Source organism: Passer domesticus, chromosome 2 (genome assembly GCF_036417665.1).
Source record: "Passer domesticus isolate bPasDom1 chromosome 2, bPasDom1.hap1, whole genome shotgun sequence".
Classification (NCBI taxonomy): Eukaryota; Metazoa; Chordata; class Aves; order Passeriformes; family Passeridae; genus Passer; species Passer domesticus.
In genome coordinates this window covers 45986891-46003938 of record NC_087475.1, presented here as the reverse complement: position 1 = coordinate 46003938, position 17048 = coordinate 45986891, and positions in this window count along the sequence as shown.

The window sequence follows — 17048 nt, the reverse complement described above, 5'->3', positions numbered from 1 at the left end:
TTCTTATTCATATATACATGTCTGAAAAAGAAAGACGATGCAGTTTATCTTTAGTAGAGGTTTCTAACTCTGCTGTGCAATCAGCTTATAATGACATGAGGGAATTCACAGATTTTTAAATAAATTTGGACGCCAATTTAGATAGGCATTAGGAAGTACTCTCTGCTATAGTTATACCATTATACAGAGAAGAATGCAACATTTATGGGGTAGGAAAGAAACTAAGCAAAAGGAAGCTTGATTTTGTAGTCTAGTGCCAGAGAGACTGCCTCAGGATGGAAAAGTACTTTTGTCTGGTATGTTCTTCCACTTTTCCATACGAATTTTATTCAGTAACTTTTAAATGCAAATACAAAAAGTGTCCTTGAGGAGTAGGAGGACTCCCTTAACTGAAAATCTAGCGTGTACAGTACTAAAGAGTTGTTAAAATACATGTACAACACCAAAAGGTGTCACAAATGTTCCACTGATGAAAAATCACAGGGTATAGCAGCCTGCTGTCAAGGTAGTGGCTACAACTCTCTCTGCACTACTTGACCTCAGGAACCAGAATCATTAACCATGTTTAGATGTGTCAATTTAACTATTTCTTGTCATCAATTTAGTGCAGAGGAATATATGTATGTGGTCTTGTCAGTGCCTGGGGTTGCTTTTATGATTTGGTTTTGAGGCTGGGATGAATGCTACACTTCTGTATATTTAATTCAGGTAATTCATCTCCTGCTGCTAAGACTGCACTTTTAAAGATCCTTGGCTAACTTGCACCAGGGTGTTGACTCAAATGTTAGTGCCGGGGAAAAAAAAATGTAGGCTGTAGGACAATATAGACACAAAATAAATAGATACAAGATGTCTGTGAATAAATTTATATTACATAGAGTTAATGTCAATCAGAGAAATGAGATTCTGAAAATCTCTCTGTAAGAAACACGGGATAAAAAGTACAAAAATTGAAGAAAGCTCAATGAATTACTTTAAAGTATTATATGCCCTGATTTTGTGCAGTAACAAAAGTCTATACCAAATGAGTATAAGGTCCTTTGCAACTTACATACAATAGTGCCTTGCATACTTCTTTTTTAAATATTTAACAAGAAAAAAAATGTACAGAGCTGTATGACATACAGAACAATTTCACAACTCATTGATTGGAACAATCTTGCACTTTGTCCTTCTGAGATTCAAAATGCAAATAGAAGAGCTCAAATTTAAAATAAAATTGCCTTGTTCATATGAATAATTCTGTATTCAGAAGTCCTCCTGAGGATTATTAGAAGAAAATAGGAACATTATCAGCCATGTTAAAATGGAGGTGGTAGATGATGGATTAAAGAGAGGAGAGAGGTCAGAAGTGAAAAGTGAGAACTCTGAGTCATTTACATTAAAATAGTTGGAACCTGTGTATAGAGGAAATTATGCAGAAATATCACATCAGCAGAGAAAAGTAGAGGGTCACAAACTGGAGGAGAATCAAGTGAAAGAGATGTTATATGACTTAAAATATAAAAGCTCTACCTCTGTGAAACTATGAGCCCAGACCTGTTATTTATAGAGGCAGGTTTTCTTTTGCATCTTCTTTTATCTCTCTGTGTATCTTAAGTTACAGGTACTTTTTCTTCAAGGAAATATTCTCTACTCTGACATACAAATTTTTCGGTCTTTGACTGTCATCCATGGTGTGGTAGCTAAAAAGTGTTGCCAACTGAACCAATGTGATCTTACTTGCAAAAGGAAGTGCTAGAGATTGGAGGAGGGATGGTAGAGAGAGTAATTTTTACAACAGTAAGACTAGGTCAATTTGTTAATTATGCAACACATACAATTACGGAAAAAAAAAAGAGACAAACATATTGGATAATGAAAAGTTGGAGAAAAGTTTTCAAAGTGAGATATTTACATGCTTGAAAAGCACTGCACACAAAACAATGCTCAAGTACATTATTCACTGCAAATGGATTCAATAGGAGAGTTCGTACGATAATGCATCCATAAAACATGTCATCCATTACATAATTACAAATATTAAGGGAAATGCATTTAGGTAGGTAGGAATGCCAGCATTTAAATGACTATAAAATTAGATTGAGTAAAAAATAAAGGAAACCTTACAAGCAAGCCTAATATTGAATTTCCCTTTGGGTAAAAGTAAATACGAGAGACAGTGAAATTTCAGAAATGTTCCAATCCAAAAAAGCTTAGGGAAGAATTCATCATAGATAAAATTTAACACTCAACAAAAGCTGATATTTTCAGCATATATAAAATATATTTACACCACCTAGCAAACAAGCTATTCTAATATAACTAACCTAAATTACAGTAGTGGCACAATGTCTATTTAAAAAAAAAAAAGTGGAACTTATAGAAAAATAAATATAAGCTGCATTGTCTTTGTGCTTTGTGCAAGATGCTTTTGGGGGAAGGGAGTCTGTGGTTGTGGTGATGTCTGTGTGTGCTACAGGGGTGGCCTCTGTGAGAAGACAGATACACTACTGACCAAGGACAAACCATCAGGTACAGTAGCAAGGCCTCTGAGATAAGGGATGTCAGAAGTCAGGGTACAACAGCAATAGCAACCAGAGATAAGAGTGGGAATATGTGAAAGGAACAGATCTGAAAACTCCAAGATCAGTGAAACACAAGGGAGAGGAAGACCTCCATGCAGCAGTGTAAAAATTCCCTTGCAGCCAATGGTGAAGAGCACGGCAAAGCAGCTGGCCCCCTGCAGATCGTGAAGGTCCATAGTGGATCAAAGATCCAGCTTCAGTCTGTGGAGGACCCCACCATGAAGCAAATTCATGACCAAAGGTAGCTCTGATCACGTGGAAGGTTTGTGCTGGAGCAGACTTGCTGGTGGCAGGACCTGTGACCCTGCAGGAGACCCATGATGGAGCAGTCTGTTCCTGAAGAACTGCACCCCATGGAAAGGGATCTGGAGAAGTTCATATAGAATTGCAGCCCAGTGGAAGGACTCACACTGGAGAAGTTAATGGAGGACTGTCTTCCAGAAATGGAGGGATCCCAGCTAGAGCAGCCCAGAAGTGTGAGGAGTCCTTCCCCTGAAGAGAAAGGAACAGTAAAGACGTGTGATGAACTGACTGCAGTGCCTAATCCCCTACCACTGCGTGGGAGGACATAGCGGAAATTGGGAGTGATGCTTCGCCTGTGAAGAAGGAAGGAGTGCAGGGAAGTTGGTTTTTTATTATTTTTATTTCTCATTATCCTACTTTGGTAATAAATTAAACTAATTTCCCAGGTTGAGGTTGGTTTGACCATGACAGTAATCAGTGAGTGATCTCTTCCTGTCCTTATCTTAACCCATTAACATTTTGTTCTATTTCTTCTCCCTTGCCCAGCTGAGGATGACAAGTGATAGAACACCTTTGGTGGGCACCTAGCATCCAGCCAGGGTCACCCCACCATATAAAAATAAACCCTAATGTGCAGTTGTGTATCTCTTCTCATCTAGTACATGAATCCCAAAGGAAAATTGTTACTGTGGTATTTATTATTAAACTACCACAATTTCTCATATTATACTTAGGCCTTCACTGTCTCCCTCAGATAGAGTGGTTTGTTTTCTCTTGCTCTCCATCAAATATATGTGTGATTTTCACGGGTCTTATAAAAGCTCAGTAAGTTGTGCGCATCTGAAGGGATGAAGTCACATTTTCAAAGCCATCATGGGAAGAAAACAAATGTTGGAATCCTTTCACAGATAAGCCTTCATTACTACTGTTTGACCTTAAAAATCCCAAACCAGTTAGTGTCCCAGCTCCTCAGAAGAATCACAGATCTCATGTCTCTCCTGAGATCTCTCTGTATTTCACATACATTCTGTATTTTACAGACATTATTTCTTAGTACTTTGGCACCCATGTATCAGATCTTGATCTCTTCAATTTTACTTCAGACAAATGTGATTTGCCTTTGGCATTGTTACAGAAAGCATTGAAAGAATAAACACCTCATTACTGGAATGAGGAATCATACTACCTTTAGTACAACTTCTGATTTTATACATTTGGGTATTATTATTTCTGTGACACCAGGAAGAGCATAAAGAGAAGCTTTCCCTTTCCTTCTTTTTCTTTTATCCTTCTGAGGTGTCCAACTGTTCTACTGCATTGAGAGCTAAGCTAGGTGGCTTAGTTCCCACCTACATAGTCATTGACACTGTAGACAATAACCCTGGGAAACCAAAAAGCTGCCTCATCATTTCCTTATTAGACAGGACTACCCTCCTTGCTAGTACTTGAAACCTGTGTCTAAACAGCGAAAACACAATAAAATAAAATAATATGGACATTAGTTAAAATTATCACAGGAAAAGACTTTAGGATTTTGGAAAGAAATAAGCTAAAATTATTTCCATGATCACGTTTTTTCTTATCAATAAAACAGAAGACAGAAGATATCTGGTATTAACTTCCAATTGCATTGATGGTCATTTTTCTTGACAACTATGCTGCACAAAATTGCCCAGCAGGCATGTGTTTCACTGTGTGCTGGAACTCTAAATGATCTGTGTTCCATTATATAATGATGAATTTTATTTTGTGCCTAATGAAATTCCAGAAAGAGAGCACTGAATAGCAGAAACTCCATATGTCTTTGAAATTTCCCTGGTCATTTTAGTATGTGCTAAAAATTGTCCAAATTTATTGGCTCAGGTATTAGGTGTCTAGATCCTTTGTTTTAGTTTGCTCAATAATGTTGCTGTAGGTCTGAACTCTCTCTCACACAGAAGTTTTTGGCATATTTCTCAATGCTGTCTCTTAACATACCTGTACAAAGTGAGCCATAAAGACCTGGCATCCATGAAGAATCTTGGTTCCTTAAAAATATTATAATTGATAGGACAAAAATCAATTTTCCTCTGGGAACATCTTTGGAAAACCTACTGTTGAAAACATAAGCTCAAAAAATAACCTTATATAATGTGTATCATCAGGCAAATTGAAGGAGGTCAGTTTGCCAAAAGAGCTTTCTGCACCAAATTTTCTAATTTCATCATCAAATGGACTGCAGAGTAAAAATTGATTTTGTGTTTGCATTTTCCTTTCTGATCTTTTGGCCCTGGCTTTTACATACATATTTTCAAAATAAATGCTAAGCACTATGCATTGGCAGCCTTAGATTACTGCAGTATCTCCAAATTTGTCTGTCTTGTAGAAAGACTAGGCAAGCAATTCCTAAAGAAGGTGTTGTGCTTTAATCCCAGCTGGCAACTAGAGCACCACATAGCAGCTTGATCATGCCCTTCTCACCCCACCTCCTGGTCTTTGCTGGGATGTGGGAGAGAGAAAAGTGACAAAACCTGTGGGATGAGGTAAAGGCAGTTTAATAGGTAAAGCAAAAGGCATGCACAAAACCAAAGGAAAACAAGAAATCAATTCACCACTTCCCTAGGACACGCAGGTGTTTAGCCATCTTCAGCAGAGCAGGAGTCCAGCAGGAGTAACCTTTACTTGGGAAGACAAACATCACCACTCCAAACAACCTCCCTCCCTCCTCCTTCCCCTAGCTTTATCTACTGAGTCTGTGGAATAACTACAGATCTGTTACTCTAGCCTAGTTCCTGGAAAAAAATATGGGTAAGATTACAAAGGTTGTTATTGAAAAGCATTTAAAGAATAATGCCATCATTAGTAATGGTCAAAATGGGTTCACAAAGGAAAAGTCTTTAACTAGTTTGATATCCCTGTGTCACCCTCCTAGTGGGATGAAGGAAAGGCACTGCACCCACTGCCTACATAATCTTTACGGATTTTGTGGGGTTCTGATATTATCTCTCACAGCATCCTTCTGGACACACTTTGGAATAGGTTGGTTCACAGTGCACTGGGTGAAGAACTGGCTGAAGTATAAACTGGTAATGCACGAGTATAAATTGATAGAGCAGTGGCTGTAAAGCAGACCTCCAGAAGGGGATCTGGGGATACTGGTTCAACAGGAGTCAGTGTTTCCTGGCACCCAGATTGCAAATCACACCCTGGGGTGCATCAAATGCTTCATCATCATCCAGTCAAAAGACGTGATTATCCTGCTGTATTCAATGCTGGTGCAGCCTCACCTCTTGTGTAGCTCTGGATACCAGAATTCAAGTAGGATGTGAAGATGTTTGAATGCATTCAAAGAAGGGCAACAAAGCTGGTGAAAGGGCTGGAAGGAATGTCCTGTGAGGAGCAGCTGAGGACTTTGGGCTTGCCTAGTTTGGAGAAAAGGAGGCTTACTGTGACCCTCATTGCTGTCTACAGCTTCCTAAGGAGGAAGCTGTAGTGGAGAGGGAGGTGCTGGTCTCTTCTCTCTGGTACCTAGTGATGGGACGTGTTGAATGGTTTAAAGCTGCACCAGGAAAGGTTCAAACTGGATATTAGGAATAATTTTTTTACCAAGAAGTGGTCTAACACTGGAATAGGTTTCCTAGAGAGTAGGTTGATATCCCAAGCCCATTCAAGAAGCCTTTGAACAGTACTCTTAATAACATGCCTTAACTTGGTCAGCCCTCAATTGAGCACACAGTTGGACTAAATAATCCTTTATCTCCCTTTCAACTGAAATAGTTCTCTTCTGTTCTATTCTAGTCTATCTAAAGCTAAATCTCTACAGTTTTAGGCTAATGCTTTATGTTGGTGAAGAATGATCACTGCATAAGCTGTTGCCTGGGCAACATGCATGAGCAAAAATAATAGCTGTACCTGAAGTAAAGACTCACTGCACTTGAATAAAACTCCCCAGTATAGTTTTCTTCTCCTTCATCTCTAAACTCAGAGCACAGAATCCCAAGTATGTGACCAGTCTCTGAATTACTTGCTTATTTTCAAATGGCTGAACCCTTGATGTAAGCAGTTCTGGAATAGGTAATATATTCTATTGAACCTCAATTTGGTGAGGGATATTCATGTATAATGTAACATTTGTTTTGCTGTTACTGACTTGATATGTCTTTTTTTTTCTATGGCTTTGCAATAGTACAATGGGTTGCATTACAAATGCCTAGAGTAGAGAAAACATTATACCATTCCCTTTCCACTAATTATGGAATATTTTAAACAGGATCCATTTGCATTAACTAATGTATTCAAATCTTAGGGTTTGGACAGAGCTTAAGACTTCAGGCTTCTATATTTAGTCATGGGATCCAGTTTGTTAATGCTGGCAAGTCACTGATTCAGAGAGCTACACATGTGACTAACTGTAGATATTTACCTTAAACTGAGATATCAGATCCCTACACTGTTAATTAGTGGGTAGTTTCTCAGAAGCATACATAAATATCAAATGTCATTGGAAACTCCTTAGGGTATTTGAGACATTTTCATTAGGCTAGACCTGCAGCTGATCTCTCCTCTCACAGTTTGGCAATTGAAACTCATGCAAGATAGTATCCCATGTCAAATTGTATTAAAGACTAAGGCAATTTAGGAACAATTCATCTAAGCCCTATATCTGTGATGGAAGCTTAAACATTTATATTCAGAAACCTACAGTTAGATATTTGCAGTCTGGAGTTTGAACCCATCTTAAAAGTTTATTACACTGTTGCCCAAAAACATTCTGTACTTTATAATTCTTCTGAACTTCATATGGCAACCCATAAATTATTAAAAAATATGGGTGGGTGTGGGGTTTTTGTTAGTTTAATTCTCAATCATATTTTAAATGCAAAAAAAAATTATTTCTTTGTTCTGGTTTCAGCCAAGGACAGAGTTAATTTCTCTCAGTAGCCATGAGAAGGCATAGCCTGGATTTGTGTAGGCATGGCCAAGACCTTAATGCATACCATCTTATGTTATTGCCTGGGGCAGAGGACTCTCTTGCTTCCTAGAAGAAGGGTATCCCTTTCCAGATGAAGCATGGTGTGAATAAGGTCCATCCACCACTGTTACATTGTCCTGAGCTTATGACGTTCTGATCTGGTGTCTTAGATTCACTCCTTGTACAATTTCTTTATTAGTATAGATGGTTTTACTCTTTTCTTATCTTGTTGCTCTGTCCATTAAAATTATTCTTATTTCAACTTGTGATTTCACCTGTTGTGCCTCAAATTCTCGACTCCAACCCCCAAGCAAGAAGGGAGAGGGGAAGAGGGAGAGAAAGTGTTTCACATTTGGTTTGGAAAAGTTTTGGTGAGGGCACTGAACTGGGGAGTACCATTCCTAAACCACAACATTCTCCCATGTACTAAGAAAATAATCTCTTAACTTGAACAGTCTAAATTCATATTTTGAATTGAGATAATAATGTCCTTCACAGATAGTGGGCAGAATAAAATGATCACATAAATATATGTCTGTACCCAAGTCAACATAATTTTCAATTAAGTTTCAGGTTGATGGATTACACTTTTAGTTTTTGTCATATCCCTATGTGATTTTTTCCCTTGCATCCACACTCCAAGATGCCATGCTTATTTCACAACCCTGGTACGGTTACTAGAGAGGTTTCATATCACATCCAACTAGAAGGAAAAATTTCCCTTGCTGCAGAGGACTAGTAAGATTGTTCAGCCATTTGACCAGTATAGGTTCAGCACAATACTCCAAACACAGAATGACTTCTGTTCATGCCTTTTCTTGCTCATCTCTATTCAAGCACTGTAATGTTACTTAGAGAGAAACACATTAACCTCTCTACAAGTTGTTCAAGGAGTGGAGTATTGCATTACTCTAGTCCTGAATACGGGCTGCAAGACAAAGGGATAACCCTTCTCACTCTCCTTTAGCTTTCTTGTAGCTGCTTGTTCCTGCTGTCTTCCTTGCATCAGAATATGTCAAAAAATTATTTCTAGCAGAAGCAGTACTCAAATGTTTGTTTCAGTGAAAGGCTCTGAGGCTTAAACAGCTCTGCATTCTCTGAGACAAAAGCTTTTATTATGACAAGGACTTACATTTTCCAAGTCAGCCCAATGGATACTTTTGAAAACCAATTAAAACATAATAATAACATATCCAAAAAGTCTGGGATCTATTAAATAGTTGATGGTAGCAGCAGCCTTTTAAAAATGTATTTGAGAATTTATAATGTAACTTAACACCAGCATTAGCATGAAATTAATGCTCATTTCCCCTAATGAAGACCTCTGCAATTTATATAAGTTTTCATTAATCTCTTAAATTTGTTATGGTAAATCTCTGTGCAACCCATTATTGTACCTTAAATTCTCTACTGGTTATCTACAATAGATTTGCTAAATAAAGTGTATTATTTTTTAATTTTTTTTCTTGTTGTTGTTTTGGCTGCTGTACAAAGAATGAAAGAAATTTGTTTTCTGTTTAGGATCTTAAAACAACACTACTCAAAATTACTTGAATTGATGATATAGCAACTGTAATAAAGGAAATATGTGGGGAAAAAATGTAGAGTCACTTTCTAGTGCTTTTAGTTAGCTTAAACTGCATACTTTATCAAAGCTGTTTTCCTTTCTTGTCCTTATTGCATTTGATTTCCCCTTTGTTGCATTTTTATTCATCTGTACATTTGAAAATCTTTGTTGTTGTAAGCTCACTGTTCTTCCAGCAGACAGCTGACATTAATAGCAACATCGTATCGTCCTGGGCTTCACAGTTCTCAAAATAAAGGAGTATCAAAAGGAATTGCCAGCAGCCCTTTGCATATCTCAACTTTGTATAGAATATTTTGACAAGAGAGAAACCACTTCTGCCCAGTGCTCATCTGATCAGAAAAAAAAAAAAAAATAATTTTCAAGTTGTGTAATGGCTTCATGGATGTCAACATTATTTTATTACCTTGATAGTAAAACTTATAAGCTAATCACTGTACAAATGTTTTGTGATTTTTAAAGTTTGCTTTGGGGCTTCACTTTTGCTTTCATTATTATTGTCAGTATTCCAAGCCTTAAAAAGTTTTGGGACATGTGTTAGATCTAATTCTAGTTTGTTGCTTGTGAAGTGAGGCAAAATAATTAGTACTTGTGAGTTGAGAGCACTAGCTTCTTCACCTAAGAAATTGATCCTAAGTAGAAGAGCATTCCTTTCAGCTACAGTCTAATAGCATTTGATGATTTCCCACTACCCAGTTCTGAGTTAGTGTGATCTTTGTGTCTTCTACAAGTTCCATTGAGTCATCCCCTACCATTATGTACTTTTGCATCCCTTCTCAATAGTGTGGCACTTAGGAAGCTACTTAAGGAATTCATCCCCTCCAGGCACAGATACCTGGTTTTGCTTTTTTGCAATTTTTTTTGTTTGTTTTGGGGTTTTTTTGTTTGTTTGGGTTTTTTGATTTTTGTTTGTTTTTTTGTTGGTGTGGGGGGTTTTTTTGGTTGGTTTTTTTTTGTTGTTTTTTTTTTTGTGGGTTTTTTTTTTTGTTTTTTGTTTGTTTTTTTGTGTGTGTGTGTTTGTTGTTGTTGTTGTTTTGGTTTGGTTTTTTTTTTTCCCTGAGGCAGTATATACACTGCCTCTGCAATCACTTGTCAGAGAACCATGTTCATTCAGTGTGATCCTACTCAGTAAAGCTTATACCAGAGCTATCCTAAGTTTCATTATTTAACACTCAGAGCTGATATTGTCTTCTAAAAACATATTCATGGATACAGTTTAAATTACTCAGATTTCATTATTTCAGTGATGTCATTTCCTCTCCTTCTAAATACAGTTTTGAACTCACATGAATTAATTATACTTGTCTATACTGAAAAGCATAATTGTCACAGATATTACAATATTCTTTTTCTTAATTACATTTATGTGAATATAAAAAAAACAACAATTTGTGTGTTTTTATTGTGTTGGCATACCTGTGGTTTTATTTCTTTGACTGAGATTTAATAATTCCTTAAATTCTAACAAGTTTTCTCCCATGAAAGAGACAAACCTCCAGAAACAAATAAAATATCACTTCAAAAGATACCTGTGATATTTTTAGGCGAAGCAAAGCACTTGAAGTTAAATTAGCATAATGATCTTTTGCAGAAACCAGCAATATGGAGTTTGCAAGCTAGAGTGACAGGGTAGAATTGTGGAGACATTTAGTAAATTAAAGCTTTATGTAGGTAAATTAATTTATAGCTTTTGACATTACTTTCTTCATTTCAAAGAGATTGATAGAGTCACTTGGACTACTACACAATATTTGTAATGAAAGCACGGCTACTGCAGCACTAAACATTCCATTTATCAGATTCCAGTTACCTTTTAACAAGAAGCTCCATGAAGACAGGAATGGTTGTATGGAGAAAGCAAGGCTGGGCTTTCTTTAAAAATAAGACCAAAGCTATAGATTACTGCCTGTCGGTTATGTCATCTTGGACCTAATTCATGCTGTTATTTCTTTCAGACACTTCACAGAGACTTTTTGTTTTTCCTCCTGTTTTCTATGTTCAAATTGACTAATCTTCCTTAGACTAAGTATCCAAGTTGTAGATGTTTTCTCAGTGCCTACTGCTGCTGCAGTTGCTGTTGCTGCTGCTGCAATTATTGCTGCGGTTTGACATTCTTAGCCACTAGCACTTCCTGGAAGCTGCATTGAAGTTGCCATGGGCACAGTAAGATGTTCTACCAAGTGGACTAAATGGTCCACTAGACTTGTGGTCATCATCAGACATTTTGTGAAACTAGGGTGAGGCCAGACTTTACCAAGAACTTTGTAAAAAATACTTTAAAAGAAACTGGTAAAACACCAAATCATGTTCTTCCAAACTGTGAGACACAACATGACCTTATTAACAAAAGTTTCCACCTTTTATTGTCTTATAAAATCATAGCTAGAAAATTCTTAACTAAAAGAGCATACATGAGAAAAAATTAGTGTGGACAAAAAATCAGAAAACAAAGGGCAGGGGAAAAAAACCCAATAATTCTGCTAATATCATTGCAAACTATCTTGGCATCATAGCAGATGTAATGATAATTTTGTTTATGTGGTCACAGATTTACTTATTTGGCGCTACATATAACCTTAAATCTTATATTCACTAAGTAATTTCCTCTCCTGTTTTCTCAGCTATTGTTTCTGTTTCAAATATCTCAAAAGACCAGGCTTCAAGTAACTTATTTTACTGGAAAATGCTCTACAAGGTCAAATGGAAGGGTGGAAAGGATATTCTCTTATTAACAAGCTGCCTTCTGCCATAGCTGATATATGAACATTGTTCAGGCACTTAATTGTTAAAGAGATTAAAATTCTTTGAGTTCCACATATAATCAGTCCAAATTGCAGATTTACAACCTCATTGAATATTCCATCTACAAGGCTAAACTGGTACTTTTTATCTGCCACAGGGAGATGCTGCTTTTGTTAATGATAAGAAAATGCATTTGTAAACACTTTGAGACATTACTATCTCAAAGTACAATTTCAGCCCCAAGTTGATTCAATATCCCCAGAGCACCAAGAAGAATCAACATTTTTTTAGAAACAAAACTGGAGAAAAATGCAGATAAATAAAGATCAACACAGTATTTTTGTATAATAATAACAGTGCAGTAAAATTACTTTTGCAAAATAACTTCCTGGACTCCTCTTTCAGAATTTAGATTAATTCCTTGTATCATCATCATTTGCTAAATTTAGACTCAAATATTTTATTTCTGTATCTAATTGCAACATATTTTCTGTCTTGCTCTGCTGATGTTAATATTCTTAAATATTTAAATTTCCTATTTTACATTTAACTGTTCTAATGACTGTGTCAGATTAGTGTAAGTTCTAAGTGTATATTAAACCTATTTTTTGTTTATTTATAGACTATAATTACCTCTTGCAAAACTGTACAAAAAGATATTGGAAAGTAGAGCTATCTCTATTACCTATTAATTGTGAGATATGGGAAACTCAGAGCACTCCCACTCCTTCCTACTCATCACCCCTTCAGGCAGCCAAAATTCCATGTCCCACATGTATAAGTCAGTAATGAACTGAAATGTGATTCAGTTCAGTGCTTTAAAATAAATTTCTGCACATTCAATCCTGATTTTTATTGAACTCTCAAATGTTTCCAAAAACTTAGTAACGAGTCAACATATTAAGTAAAAAATTAAGACAAAAAAGAGATACATAAAATATTATGTAAAACTTAATTGCTTGAATTAATTTTTCCTAAACATATCACCAATGAAGACATGATGCTATAAAATAAAATACTCAGCATGTATGAAATCCTAAGTAGGAGTTTCTAGCTTTTAATTTAAAGTGTAATTTGAAAAGTGTAAATTGAAAGCAAAAAGTGAAATTTTTTAAAGAAAAAATTAAAATGTTATAATGGTATACAATAAAAAATAACAATCTTGTATAAACACATAAACAGTGCAAAGGACTTCTATTTATTCATGCATTGTCAAAGAATCAAAGAATACAAGGACTTAACATCAATAGCCTTAATCATCCTACTTTAGTAAGTTAGGTAGAATTCTAGTTTGTTAGGCAGAATTCTAGTTTGCTAATAAAATACCATATTTTCTTGCGAATCTTCATGTCTTAGTTGCTGGAATACAGAAAAAGAACAAGCACAAACTCAAAAAGTTAACATTGCAAAACGATTTAAAAAAAGTTGGAGTCAAGGAAGACCTAGAAGGTTGCAAGAATAGGACAAGTTTAGAGTATCAGACATGAAGGTATTGTGCATTTTAAGAAAAAATATCAGGAGAAACTATGTATTGATCCTTTATTATCTAACTTACTAATTTATTGTTTTAGAAAGATATATATTTTTGAGGACAGGTGATTTAAGACAGAAACTGAGAATTAGATTAGTAGAAACCAAGCTGTAGTGAATATATTTTAAAAGTTTTAAATATTATACTTCCAGAAAACAAAGACACAATGTGGAGTTACTTCAGAAAATTAGTCAACCCATGATGCATTAAAGGTTCATCCATTCCGCTTGTCGAACAAATAGAGGTAGCTAATAAACTTGTCAACATCAACTATGTGAAAACATAATTAAGTCCTGTGAACAAAATGCTACCGAATCAAATAGTTATATTTAGCTGGTTGTCTTAAGTTAATAGCTTAATTATCCTGGAATATGACTCTCCCAGAAAATTGTTGTGTTTCATAAATATAAATAGAAATGCTTTCAACACAGAAGCCACAGATTAACTTTCTAACACTTGCAATATTATTTCAGTAATATGCTTTGCAAACAGGCATTAGATGTTGTTGTGATTTAAGCCCAGCTGGAAACTAAGAACAACACAGCCGCTCACTCAATCCCCTCCTCTCTCCCCCCACTCTCTTTGAATGGGGAAGAGGATTGAAATAAAGCTTGTATGTTAAGCACAGTTTAATAACTGAAAATAAAGTCAAATACATAATGATAAATAGCAATGATAATACAAAGGAAACAAATAATAAAAAGGAAAAAAAAACAACCAAAAAAACCCAAACAACTGCTGGGTTGTTCACCACCTGCTGACTGATGCCAGTCCCCTTTACCTGAACACAGAGTGGCCATGTTTCTCAGTAACTCCCCTCCCAGCTTAGATACTGGGCATGACCTTCTGTGGCATGAAATATCTCTTTGGACAGTTCAGGTCACCTTTCCCAGCTATGCTCCCTCCAGTTTCTTTTGTGTAGCTCCTCACTAGCAGAGCATGCAACAAGGAAGGAGAAATAAAGTCTTTGACTTAGCCTAAACACAACTTAGCAAAAACAAAAATATCAGTACCATTCCCTTTCCAAATCCAAAACACAGACATCACTCTAACAACTACTGAGAAAAAAGGTACCTCATGGTGATGAGAAATTAGAGGATGCCTTCATGCAGAGACCTCAAATGACACTAAACATCTACATGTGGATTGTTGAATCCTGCCCTAACTTTTAGTCTTACCTCTCTACTTCTTTACTGTGGTATAATAAAATCCTCATGTAATTTACATTGATTTTATATATGTACAAGACCTAATATACACAGCATGGTTTCATATTTTGAACTATTCAAAATGGAAACTTAGGACTATATGCTTTTTCTAATTTTAATAATAATAATAACAACAACAGTACAGCATTTTAAAACTAAATGTATATTTTAATATTTTGAAATAAAGATATTTTAATATTACAAGTTCTCTAGTATTATCTTTATTAAGATATTCAATTTTATCTAAATAAAATGCAGGTAATTTTACCCTCAAAAGCATATTCCTAGCAATAAAAAAACATAGAAAAAAAAGTACAAAGACCTTTTTAACTTCTAGAATAGAAGTGTGTTCTCTAGATAAATTAGTCTAAGAAACATTTGTCTTGCATCTTAATAAGCAATGGGACACACAAAGCAAATAACCACAAGTAAAGAAAAAATCTCAACAAAGCAAGAAAAAGTACTTGTTTAATTTAAAGAAGCAAGTAATCAAATGACATGTGAAAAACACATAATAAATAATGCTATTGAGAAAGATAGTTAGAAATGTTCAATTTATTTCCATATATGTAAAAGAAGAAAAAAATCATCCAGATAAATAAATATGAAATATGCTAAAGGTAAGTAAAATTAATAATTTTTATGGTAGAATTCATCCCTCCATTAATAACCAGTATCTTTTCAGGATCAAAAATATTTTATAGGGACTGCGGACATACTACAATTATATTTAAAAAAAAGCAAACAATGGCAATTTCATTTCAAAAGCTCCTTTTCAAATAAGATACTAATATGTGCCAAACATGGCAAGAGTGTTCCCAAGATATATAAGAACCCTTACACAGCGATAGAGAATAACTGCTTTCTTACACTCCTTGCACTTGAGAAGGCGGACTTTTATTCCACCTTGAATATTCCATACTAAAATCTGTAAGTAGTGGTAGCTGTCACGAATTGTTACCAGCTTTGTAGCAAAACATTTCAACCTTACAGTAAACAGAATCAGGGATGAAATGATTCTCAGGAGGCTGACTTTTTAGCTATTTGCATTGTACTCTGCCTGAAGAAAAAAAAAATCAATCTGTTATTACTATTATCCTTAGTAATACTTAGTAGAATGCAGTGTAGTCCATACTGTGATGCACTGTCATAAGTTTTCAGAGAGCAGTCACAGCTGCTCAGGATTTAACAAACCCACTTATACTGTGGTGCAACAAAAAAGCTACCTTTTTGCCTTTTAAAATAGCAGAAGGGAAAAAGAAGCTTTCAGAATTAAAAAACAAATCTGCAGATTAATTAAAAAAATTATTTTGAATAAACATGCCAAAAGGAAATTGAATTTTCTTTGATTTGCCAGTTTTATCAGCCTGAATTGATAATTAACTAGTGTCTGTACCACACTTTTCCTGACAAAATTTTTCAGCTTCTTGGGAATTCTGATTTAATTATAGAAAGAATTATTCTTAAATTACAATACTTTTTACTTTTGCATTTTATATACTCCAGAAATCCTTTTCTGTTCCACTTCTTATCATAATAATTCTTAGACATGTTTAACACATTTTAAGTTGATTTCTCAACCCATTAGCAACAATTGTTTTGTCCTAAAGTGGGCAAAGATGAGCAACAATTGTGTATTTTTGAACTTTAGTTATTATTGGTATTACTAATTTTTATGAGTAGAATAATAATAAGAAATTAAAAGAAAATTTTAGTCTTTCCATTTAAATCTCTTTTGATCAGGTCTCTCAGAGAAACCCCAAGTGTATTTAAACATTTAATACAAAGCCTAAGGGAAGTGTCATGTCAGGAGCTGCTCCAAGAAACTGTGATAAGAGAGTGGTACTTTTGCAACTCAGAACCTTCCTGTGATTAAAGCTAGTAAAGGTAGACTAAAAATGAAGAGTAAGTGTAGTTAACTGACCAACATGTGCCATGTCTAAGAGTTTTTCCAAACAATATTTTGTGTCATAAAAGTAAGTAGGGATAGAATAGTAACAGAAAAAACCTGTCTGCTGCATAAAATGTTAGGAATTTTATTCCTAAAGTGACTTTTTTTTTTTTTTTTCTGGCAAAAACAATCCTGACATAAACAGGAGCTGCAGTACCTGCAAATAAGTCTGGACTACCAGGTGATCTGGTAAAACACGCCAAGCTGTATGTTTATCCTACAGTATAAAGTTGCAGCTTAAATATCTATAATCAGCTGCAATTAATCCCT